Source organism: Quercus suber, unplaced genomic scaffold, assembly GCF_002906115.3.
Source record: "Quercus suber isolate HL8 unplaced genomic scaffold, Cork oak 2.0 scaffold_555, whole genome shotgun sequence".
NCBI lineage: Eukaryota > Viridiplantae > Streptophyta > Magnoliopsida > Fagales > Fagaceae > Quercus > Quercus suber.
In genome coordinates this window covers 442,334-453,832 of record NW_027070003.1, presented here as the reverse complement: position 1 = coordinate 453,832, position 11,499 = coordinate 442,334, and the positions used below count along the sequence as shown (strand labels likewise).

The 11,499-nt window shown below is 32.7% G+C and overlaps 1 pseudogene; it reads left to right on the top strand.

Moving 5' to 3' along the window:
* Positions 1–830: 830 nt before the first annotated feature.
* On the top strand, positions 831–4,197 carry LOC112025899 (cysteine-rich receptor-like protein kinase 6; annotated as a pseudogene).
* The last annotated feature ends 7,302 nt before the right edge of the window (positions 4,198–11,499 follow it).

Genomic DNA, 11,499 nt, shown 5'->3' with positions numbered 1-11,499 from the left:
TTTTTTTTTTTTTTAGTCCTTGAGTATTTTGGGTTGTTTCAAATGAGTAATGGCTCCTCTTAGGCTCCTAAAATTTTTGGTTTGTTGATTTTGCTATCTATAACTCGATTCTTCTTTTCCTAATAAAGTTTGGAATTTTTTTGTAAGTATATTTTTTCTTCAAGAAAATGAATAGAAATCTACCTTCATGTTCATGCTCATGTTAATGTTCATATTTGTAAACCTAAATCATATTTAAGCTCTTAATTTTAAAAAGAAAAAGGGAAAAAAAAAAAAAAAAAAAAACCAGTAGGGGTTTCAGTGTCTTGATGGTAGTAGGTGGCCTGTATAACAAAGGTGGTGACCCCTTAGATTCCTCTTTCTCTCTCTTTCAAATGTTTTGTCAGTCTTAGATTTTTTTTATTTTGGTAATGTATAGTGAAACAGTGCATTTTATATAACAATCCACAACATTTTTGTGTCTCTCTATCTTTCTTCAAGGCCTTATCTGGTTAGTTATTATTATTAGTCCTTAATTATTATTTTTTTGCTTTTTTTAAAATACTAAAATGGTGGGTGTACTAAAAGACATGAAGAATAGAGAAAGGTGTAGTGTAAGTTTAGTAAATTAATGAGACATTAATAAGCTAACAGTAAAATAAGTTAATATGAACTTTTGGATAATAGTAAAAATACTTAATGAAAGAGGTAAAAAGAAAAGAAAAAATGCACGAAGCAAAATTAGAGTGTCACTTGGCAAGACCTCATGCACTCCCGCATATGGTCTCTGCTTTTATATATATATTGATTATTAGGTCAAATTCAGCTGATACACATTTTATAATAAAAACATGCTCTTGGTTTTGGCAGGTAATGGAAGAAACATAACTCAAATTGCCATCATTGTCACGACTGTTATCATTCTGATACTTGTGATCATTGGCCTTTGCATCCTTTTAAAAGTGAGGAAGAGGAAGTCAAAGGAATATTTTCAAGGTAAGTTCTCAATGTTGCTGGTTATTTGAAAGCTATTCTCATATATTTTTAGTGTCCTATAGATGCTCTTAAGACATTTGATGATAGACCATTTTAGAAAAAAATTTACGCAACTTTCTTAAAAAGGTGTAAAAAAAATAATCCCTTTTTTTTTTTTTCAATTTTATTTTCCTATAAAAAATTTTTAAAAATATTTCTTAAACTAATATTCTTATGGTATCTGTTAACTTTTAGAGTATTATAATAACAACTTTAACAATGTGAGTCATGTCTTTCTTATAAGTACATGGCAAAATTGTGGTAACAACATTTAGCTTTTTGAAAAAAGAAATAGTTGTAAATGATCCTGTTCGCCCCAAATTTGAGAATGTGAGTACCTCAATCTCCTAAAAATAGATCTCTTGCCAGTTTGACTATAAAAAAAGTTTGTTTCAATATGATACCATCTTTTAAAATTTCATTTCTTCCGGCGAAAAATTTCCATGTTTTCCAGTTTTTGTGCGACTGATGGAAACGTTTTCCATTTTCCATTTTCCATTTTCAACAAAACTATAAAACATAGAAAAAATTATTGGCTTCATACCTCCCCTTTCAAATCCTCTATGCTGCAACTAGCACTTCTCGACTCTCGCACATTGCCACCATCAGCCCAACCACATCTTTCAACGGCCCGTTGGCCACAAATCATCAGTCATTGCAACCACCAATTGTCAACCACCGGTTGCCATTTAGCCCACCCTCGCTCTATCCAACCAAAACCAATTGCCAACCACCATCAGTTGCAACCAATCACTGGCCACCATCAGTTGCTACCAATAACTCACCGTCTCCATCTCTGTCATCACCACCATCAGCTACTACCACCACCCCGTTAGGAATTTTCGGTGCAACCAAAAGTTAGAAGATTATTTTTTCAGGTTACAACCAAACAATGAAAATAAATCATTTCCCTCTTTGAATATTTTTGTAGAAAGTATTTTATTCTGATGAAACCTAAATTTGACACATGGTTTGCTGAGAAAAAAATACCAAGCTATATTTGGAAAAGCTAGAATCCAAAAATGTTTAGTCAAAGCTGTAGCTATTTACACAATTTTTTCTTTGATTTTGTTATACATTACTGGAAAGACCCACGGCAATATACTAGCCCACAAATATAATTAGAAGCAATAGTCTCCGTTTTTTTTTTTTTTTCTTTTTCTTTTTCTTTTTCTTTTTTAGAGACAGAGAGTTGAGGTTTAACCTATGGACATAGGCACCACAAAGGATAACATTATCATTGTACTTACATTTTAATTCTAATTAGAAGCCATAATTTATTGTAGGCTTTCACATTAAGTAAATAACGCTTTTAGAATAAATATTGTGAAATTTATTACATTCGATTTGAATTGAATCATGTCTAATAATTTCAAATCTCTTTGTAATGCTTTGATTAGTTCTCCTCTGCAAGTAAATAAAATACTCATCCATGACATGCTCCTCTACGCAAGTGTTTTACTCTAATTTAAAGATGAACTTGCCTCTATTAAATGTGTATATAACTTGTTCTTCTTTAGAAGTGCTAGATGTGAAGTCCTTGCAATTCGATTTTGGCACTATTATAATTGCGACAAATAACTTTGCTGAAGCAAATAAGCTCGGGAAAGGTGGATTTGGGGCAGTTTACAAGGTATGAGAATGTTATTATATGAACTGAACTATTAATCATATGTCCTAATGTGTTGAGCCAATAATGTGTGAAACAAATATTTCTAATTCCTTGAAGTTGAGTTAGAGATTATTCATTCATAATTATTTTCTTACATATATACAGGGTAAGCTTTCAAATGGACAAGAGATAGCTGTGAAAAGATTATCAATGAACTCCAAACAAGGAGATTTAGAATCCTCTTAGTAGCCAAGCTCCAACATCGAAATCTAATTAGGCTCCTTGGGTTCTGCTTAGAAGGAAATGAAAGACTTCTCATCTATGAATTTGTGCCGAACATAAGCCTTGATCACTTCATATCTGGTATCTGTTCTTTTCAATATTAGTTTATAATCTGATAAGAATAATTTCAGTTGGTAAAAACTATTTTCTTTCCTTTTTGTTGAAAAATTCAATTTAGAATATTTGATTACTAATTTGGTTTCATGAATATTTAGATCCTACGAAGCGTGCACAATTAGGTTGGGAAATGCGTTATCAAATAATAAGAGGTATTGCTAGAGGGATTCTTTATCTTCATGAGGATTCCCGACTTCGGATAATTCATCGTGACCTTAAAGCTAGCAACATTCTATTAGATGCAGAAATGAATCCCAAGATTTCAGATTTTGGTATGGCAAAACTATTTGTACCTGATCAAATTGAAGGCAGTACAAATAGAATTGTGGGAACATAGTAAGCATCAACACTTGCTAGTTGCTAGAGCTAATGAATGCAATCCTAGCTGCATGCATGGTAAACTTCATTTCAATAGATTACCTGTCAGAGTACTAACAAGAAAGCTATAAAAGAATTGAAAATTGAAAATTTTGAATGTAACTATTACGAGCTCTATTGTAATTTACATTGATACTAGCTTTGTTAATATTGATATGTAGTGGATATATGGCTCCCGAATATGCAATGACAGGACAATTTTCAGTGAAGTCAGATGTCTTTAGTTTTGGTGTGTTAATCTTGGAGATTGTAAGCGGTCGAAAAATTACCTGTTTACATAATGGAGAGAATAGGGAGTATCTTCTAAGCTATGTGAGTATGAATATTCAAAGTCACATTTCCATTATTTTGAAAAAATAAATGATAAACTGGGATGTCGAAAAATTTCTTCTTTAACATGGTATATGCACATTGGTATATTTCTGCAGGCATGGAAAAATTGGATGGAGGGGACGGCTACGAATCTCATAGATCCTACATTGAGGGATAGTCAAATAACTGAAATAATGAGATGTATCCACACTGGACTACTGTGTGTTCAAAAACAACCAGTTGCAAGACCAAATATGACTTCAGTTGTTGCCCTGATTAATAGCGATTCTATCACACGCCCTGTACCTACACGACCTGCAGATTTCACGCAGAGCAATGTTGTATTGGACACACCATTGCAACAAGACATTGGTTCTCACGTAACTAAGTATGAGTTTTCAATTACTGAGTTATATCCCAGATAAAGTTTTGTAAATAAGCGTACAATAAGCACATTTGCCACGAAGTCTCCTGGTTTATTTATTTATAAATTGATTTATTGCTGAATAACTTCACTTCATTGCGGAGAAACAAAATAGGGTACGGTACAAAGGAATCTTCCCCATCTCCACCTTCAGTGCAAAAACAAAATTTTATTATGCCCACTTTGTAATATTGTAGGCAACAAAATTTTGCAGTGGCATAATTAACTCAAGTTGCATTTTCATGATGTGACGGTGATTTGCAGCTTTAGAGATCAGATTTAGTGGTTACCAAAAGTCACCTGTTGTAAGAAAGTTAGTTAGGCAGCAATTGATCAGCTAGATATCAGCCAATCACATTGTTGTTAGCCATCTGTTAATGCAGCAGCCAATGAGATTAGTTTGAAACTGAATATATAGTTAGTTAGAGAACTAATGAGAATTAAGCCAATTAAATGGCACCCAACATTTATTTAGCAGTGTCAGACTTTGATGATGAAAATTACTTAGCCTTGATTGCAACTGTAGAGAGGAAAAATTTCCGACCTATCATAAGTTGACACGTCACACTACCAAATCCACAAAATACGGCCAACTACAAAGCGCCACATATTGCTGCTAGGTTTTGCTATCATTACTCAGAAACCAATAGAAATTTGCAAGTGTCACGCAAAGACCAATCACACATTAGCGCACGTGTAAGCGATGACATAAGCAGCCAACACGTGTAAGCAATGACATAATCAGTCCAGCATGTGTAAGTGATGATGCGCCCAAATGCCTATAAATAGAAGCCTTCCTAAGACATTTAGGAGGACACTAAGCCATCTGAAGCACAGAAGTAGAGAAGCTCTGCAGGAATCAAGCATCGAAGCCTCCAAGAACTTCAAGAACCTCAACCCCAAAATCGAAGAACATTCAAAACAGAATCATCCAAACTATCTGCCTAGATCCTAAAGTTTGCGGGAATCAAGCCAAAAGTGTCCGAAAACATCAAGAAATCACAAATTAGCGAAGCTCTATGGATTCAAGCCTCCAAAGCCCCGAAGAATGTCCACCACAAATACAAAGAACATTCGAAGAGGAATCATCCAAATCACATTCCTAGATCTTAAAGTTTACTAGAATTAAGCTCAAAAGCCTCCAGAAACCTTAACAAACCATAAATCAGTGAAGCTCTACAGATTTAAGTCTCTAAAGCCCCGAAGAACTTCCACCACAATCTTCAAAGACGAAGAACGCATCAAGAACACGAAGAACATACGAAGAACACGAAGAACAAAGAATTTCTAACAAGCTCACAGCCAGAGATTCATTGTAATTCCGTTTCAAAGATCTTCGATCCATTCTTTAGCCAAATCGAAATATATTTAGTGTTCAAATCAAAATCATATCACCACAATTCCAATCAACAAATCTTTCAAGGAGATCGAATCAGAGGATCACTCTTTTGTAAGCACAGAGAACTGTACCACACAATCATCAATACAAATTCACATTTGTGAAACTATTTTACTTGTTTGATTTATTTCAAACCAAAAAATTTAGTCGTCCACAGCAACTTTCAGAGATTGTGTTCTCTGTGCAGAGTTGTTTATCTACCTACAAGCTTCTCTAAACAACTCACAACCCAATTCTAATCCAAGCCTACTTAACACCGGTGGTCAATGGTCTGCGCGCTGACCTGTAACTTTGTCTGACATGGCTAGGATGAATGATGATCAGTCATGATTTATGATTGAGCCGAGTGATGGCTGGTGTGTGCTTCCAAAACCCAAATTTATATGTTATTACGTATTATACAAGGAGTGATGCAGGGGTTTTCCTAAAAAAATAAAAAAATAAAAACTCGTTTCCACACATTTACTTCTGAAAAATAATCTCAAATCTATGAGAGTCCTTAAACCCATAAAAAGAAATGGATCAAGAATCCACAAGATTGAGAGAGTAATTCTGAAATTTAACTTGAAGGCCTATTTAAGGGGCTTTGTAAAACTTGACAAACAAAATAATATACTTTAAAATAAATCGTAATTAGTATCAAATCAACTAATTTGACCTAAAAAACATTAAAAGTACCTAAAATCAAAGAAATAAATATCCTCAATCTAAATTTTAAAAAAATACATAAAAATATTAAAATTAATAAATTACAAAACTCAAATCATAGATTATGTCCTACATCTAGAAGGATGTTTTTCTCGGGCAATGGAGTTTGATTCGCATGTTATGAGTAGTAAAAATACGATTATTTTGCCAAATGTGCTTGCTTTTAATCTGGTTAAAAGGCTTTGTCAACCCCAAAATATGTCTCCATTTCATGCTATTGTTGCCAATTTGGTTAAAACAATAAAGGCCCATTTGGTTGGAGAAGTGGAAAAGTGAGAAGATAGAAAATAAAGAAAGGATAAAAAAGTGGGAGGATATAAAATATTTTAGTTTTCCCTTGTGGTGTTCGGTTTAGGGTGGAAAAGTGGAGGGATAGAAAATGTAGTTTGTATAGTTTTACTTTTATGTCCCTACTAGATTAAAAAAGAAAGTAACAAACTATAAAAATAATAATAATAATAATAATAATAAATAAAAACAAACAAAACAAAACGAACAACCGATAAAAAAAAAAAAAAAAAAAAAAAAAAAAAAAGCAAAACCCAGTTAACGTTGAGCAACAACATAGATGCGCAAGGGTGCTTTTGTCCATTTTTGTTCTCTCTAGTTTTCTCCCTAATTTGGGGTGAAAACATTTTGGTGGGCCCAAGAAGAAAACAACTTAGCCCCACTGGTCTTTTTTCCTCCCTTTCCTTCAACCAGACACTCACCATAAGTGTTTTCTCTCCCATTTTCTCTCATTTTTTTTTCATTCTCCTTAAAATATCCCAACCAAACATACCATTAAGAGTTTGGCTTATCTTTAGTATTTTTTAAAAATGAATCTCCTTTTGTTTTAATGGAGACTGTCACGTCACCCATTAACTAAATAAAATATGAAGATTAAAACTCATTACCACTTGCAATTATATATTTAAAATAAAAAGATATGTCCAGTAAAAAATGTGTTGAAGGTAAGCCAAACTCAAACAATGAAACCTAATAGGGTTGAAAATTCTTAATTTAAGGTGACCAAAAAAACTCTCCCTTTTATTGAATTCCTTTAATCCGATTCGATTATGATCAAATTGAGAGTTCAAACTCTAATTAGGAACCTTTTTTTTTTTTTTGAGAGTCAATTTCATATTAAACATTCAATTTAATGGTTTGAGCTGTAGAGTACAACTCGAGACTTACAAAATGTACTTGAAGGCAATTTAGCCAATTTATGTATATAACTCTTAGATTGATTTTTCATAAAATGAGAGAGAGAGAGAGAGAGAGAATTACTAGAATACAAAATCCCCAATATATGCATGAAACACTAACCTTGAAGAAAAATTATGACATGGTACTTCCTTCCCTAGTATAAATCTTGGGTCTTACTAATTAAATGTGAGGTTAGATCCATCAAGTATTGAAAGGAGAGAGTAGCATGTCTACTCTCAAAGAGTGGTGAATAATTTTCTAACCATAAAGTGTAACATATATCTTTAATGATTCGTTAATCAACCATTTAATGATGTTTTAATCAACCACCAAATGAATGGATTATATTCAATTAGGGTCCTCAAATTCATGATTTAATAGTAAAGTAAGTATCTGGCAAAGTTGTCAATCCACCGCTCACAATTTATCACAAAGACAAATTATGGAGGCAAAAGTTGTGACTCTAATTATCATCCAAGCTTTATCATCCCCAGAGCTCTGCATATTGTGGCCAAGGTCCATAATACATGAGCTTTGACTCTGTTAGTGGCGCATCATAACCCCATTTAATGAGCCATCAAATCATAAATGTGGTTATTGTCTTATTGAATAGTTTTAGACTTTTTCCACTTATTGACACTTTTTTTTTAAACCATGTTAACACTTCAATTCACTTTTTTCTCCAAAAAAAAAAAACACTTCACTTTACTTTAGCGACTACTAGAATATGGGAAATTGAGGAGGCAACTTCGGAAATTCACTACTCTTGAATATCGGTGGTGAAATTCAATAGTAGCGTAAGCTGTACGAAAAAAAAATAAAGAGAAAAAAACAAACGAGGCGGACGAATATTTCCTCGTACAGAGAGAGAGTTGGAAATCAAAATGTATTATTTTAACTATACGCAAAAATGTGTAATAAAATTGAGCACAATTTTTATTTACTTTTTTTTTTTTTTTCTATATTCAAGTTTGAAAACTCAAACTTAAACACAAATTGTTGCTATTGCAACTTCACTTAATGATAGAATTATCTAACAATGTTAATTTACCTAAATAAATAGGTATTTAACATATAACTTGATGAATTAATACTAATGAAGTGGAGATTAATTTCATATAGAAAACCAATAATCATGGTTCATGTTTAAAATATAACATAAAATTAAAATTTTATTTTTATTAAAATGGAAATTTAATTTACCATGGATAAGGTGAGTCATAGCGAAGGAAAGCTAAAATCTAATTTCAAAATTTGATTTTGCTCTCTCTCTCTCTCTCTCTGAGAGAGAGAGAGAGAGAGAGAGAGAGAGAGAAATTATTTGGTGTATAGCTAAATAAGAAATCGGGTGACTTAAGTTGATAATTTACTATGTGAGTGATTAGCTTACAAAATTAAAGTCTCAAGTTATTCTAGGAAATTTATTATCAATGAGGATATTCAACACACACACAACAATTCTTGTTGGGTGAAACTTAGGATTTCGATTGGATTGAATTTCCATTAGCCTACAATTTTTGGAGCCTTAAGGGGTGAAGGGTTTACACATCCCATAGATGCATTTTTCCTAATAAAATTAATTATTTTAGAACATTTTTCTAATAGAGAGACATATAACCTAAGACCCAATCCTGAATATATCATGTCAATAATTGTGAAATTTATAGAGGTTTGTCTTTCAACAGATTGCTTTCTTATATATATATATATATATATATATATATTAAAGTGCCCTCTAGATATACTAGAGGAATTTTAAAAAAAAAAAGTTGACGAATACAACTTTTGTCACAACTTGTTAAAATGGTTTACAATCATTTTTACATAGACTCGCTATTTTTCTTTTATCAATCACAATCAATCACTTCAATAACTTATAAAACATTGGGATTTTTTTTTCAAAATAACACTAAAACTCAAACAATATTGTTAGTTAGCACGTTTTCAAAATTATTTAGCAAACTAACATCTCGAGTGCAAGGGAGTCGATTTTGTTGTGCTAAATCGAGTATATTGAACTCAAGTTGTATGCGTGGAAATCGAGCATTATAGACTCGAGTTCCATAAAGAGATCAAATGAAGTAGAAAAAACCTAAACTACACGAAGAAGAAAAGAAGAAAAACAAACCAAAATGAAGAAACCCAGAAACCTAGACTAAACGAAGAAGAAAAACAAACCAAAAGAAACACGAAGAAGATCAAACTAAACAACAAACCATGAAGAAGGAACAAACTGGAAAGATCAAACCCAAACAGAAACCATGAAAAAGGCAAACCCCAAGAACCCAGATTTCCCTAATCCAAACAGTTCGGCTCCGACTAAACCCAGGTAGCGATGGCGAAGGTTCCAGGAGGCGGCGGCAGCCACGACGAAGCTCCAAGCGAAGGTTTTCCTCTAATTCGTTGTTTTCTTGTTAAGATCTTTTGGGTTCATTGTTTTCTTGTCAGGGTCTTTTGGGTTCGTTGTTTTTCTTGTCTGGGTCTTTAGTTTGATGATGTTTGTTGTTCGTTGCTCTCAGGGAAATCGAGTTCTTCACACTCGATTTAGCTCAACAAAATCTACTCCCTTATGCTCGAGATGTTAGTTTGCAAAATTGTTTTGAAAATGTGCTAACTAACAAAATTGTTTGAGATTTAGTGTTATGTTGAAAAAAAAAATCCAAAACGTTGTGTACCTATTGATTTCAAAAACCCCATTACCTTAGAAAACTAAAGGTGGTATTTTCGTCGTGGTCCAAACTTTACAAGTTGATAATTGGTTCTGGTGTACTGCCCCTAAAAGCATCTGTTTTTTTAGCAAAGGATTCTTGTCTTGTGAAAATTACATTCGTTTGCTAGCTTTGCATCTTAAAGATTGACAGCTTGTTTTTTAAACTCAGTCTAAACTTACCCACAAATGGACCACTGTAGCACAAGACCATCCAACAACCTAATCATGGACCCTAGTTTACCATGCTAGTCCAATAAAAAGGAGGTGGTATCTTATATACTTGATGTATATAGCATCTCTTCGAAATTATGTTAGTCTCATATTCAATATGAGAAAGATGCTACATATGCATTTGATACATAAAATACTTTTTCAATATAAAGAAACCTAGTATTTTCCTCAAATTTAAAGAGGTACGTATTTTAGGACAAAGTTTAACTCTAATCATGTTTGGAGCCATTGACTACAACATTATTTAATATTTTTTTATTAGATGTGAATTTTTATCAATTCACTACTAGATTGCATTTTCTTCTCATATCATCATGCTTGCAAAATTTCCAAACAATCAAAGATCAATAGCTATGTTATCAACAATTGTTTAAATTTCAAGTTTTTTGTAAAAAAAAAAAAAAAAAAAAAAAAAAAAAAAATACAAATTGCTTTCTTTTATATATATATATATATATATATATATATTAAAGTGCCCTCTAGATATACTAGAGGAATTTTAAAACAAAAAGTTGACGAATACAACTTTTGTCACAACTTGTTAAAGTGGTTTACAATCATTTTTACATACACTCGCTATTTTTCTTTCATCAATCACAATCAATCACTTCAATAACTTGTAAAACATTGGGATTTTTTTTTTTTTTTTTCAAAATAACACTAAAACTCAAACAATATTGTTAGTTAGCACATTTTCAAAATTATTTAGCAAACTAACATCTCGAGTGCAATGGAGTCAATTTTGTTGTGCTAAATCAAGTATATTGAACTCAAGTTGTATGCGTGGAAATCGAGCATTATAGACTCGAGTTCCATAAAGAGATCAAATGAAGCAGAAAAAACCCAAACTACACGAAGAAGAAAAGAAGAAAAACAAACCAAAATGAAGAAACCCAGGAACCTAGACTAAACGAAGAAGAAAAACAAACCTGAAACACGAAGAAGATCAAACCAAACAACAAACCACGAAGAAGGAACAAATTGGAAAGATCAAACCCAAACAGAAACCATGAAGAAGGCAAACCCCAAGAACCCAGATTTCCCTAATCCAAACAGTTCGGCTCCAACTGAACCCAGGCAGCAATGGCGAAGGTTCCAGGAGGTGGCGGTAGCCACGACAAAGC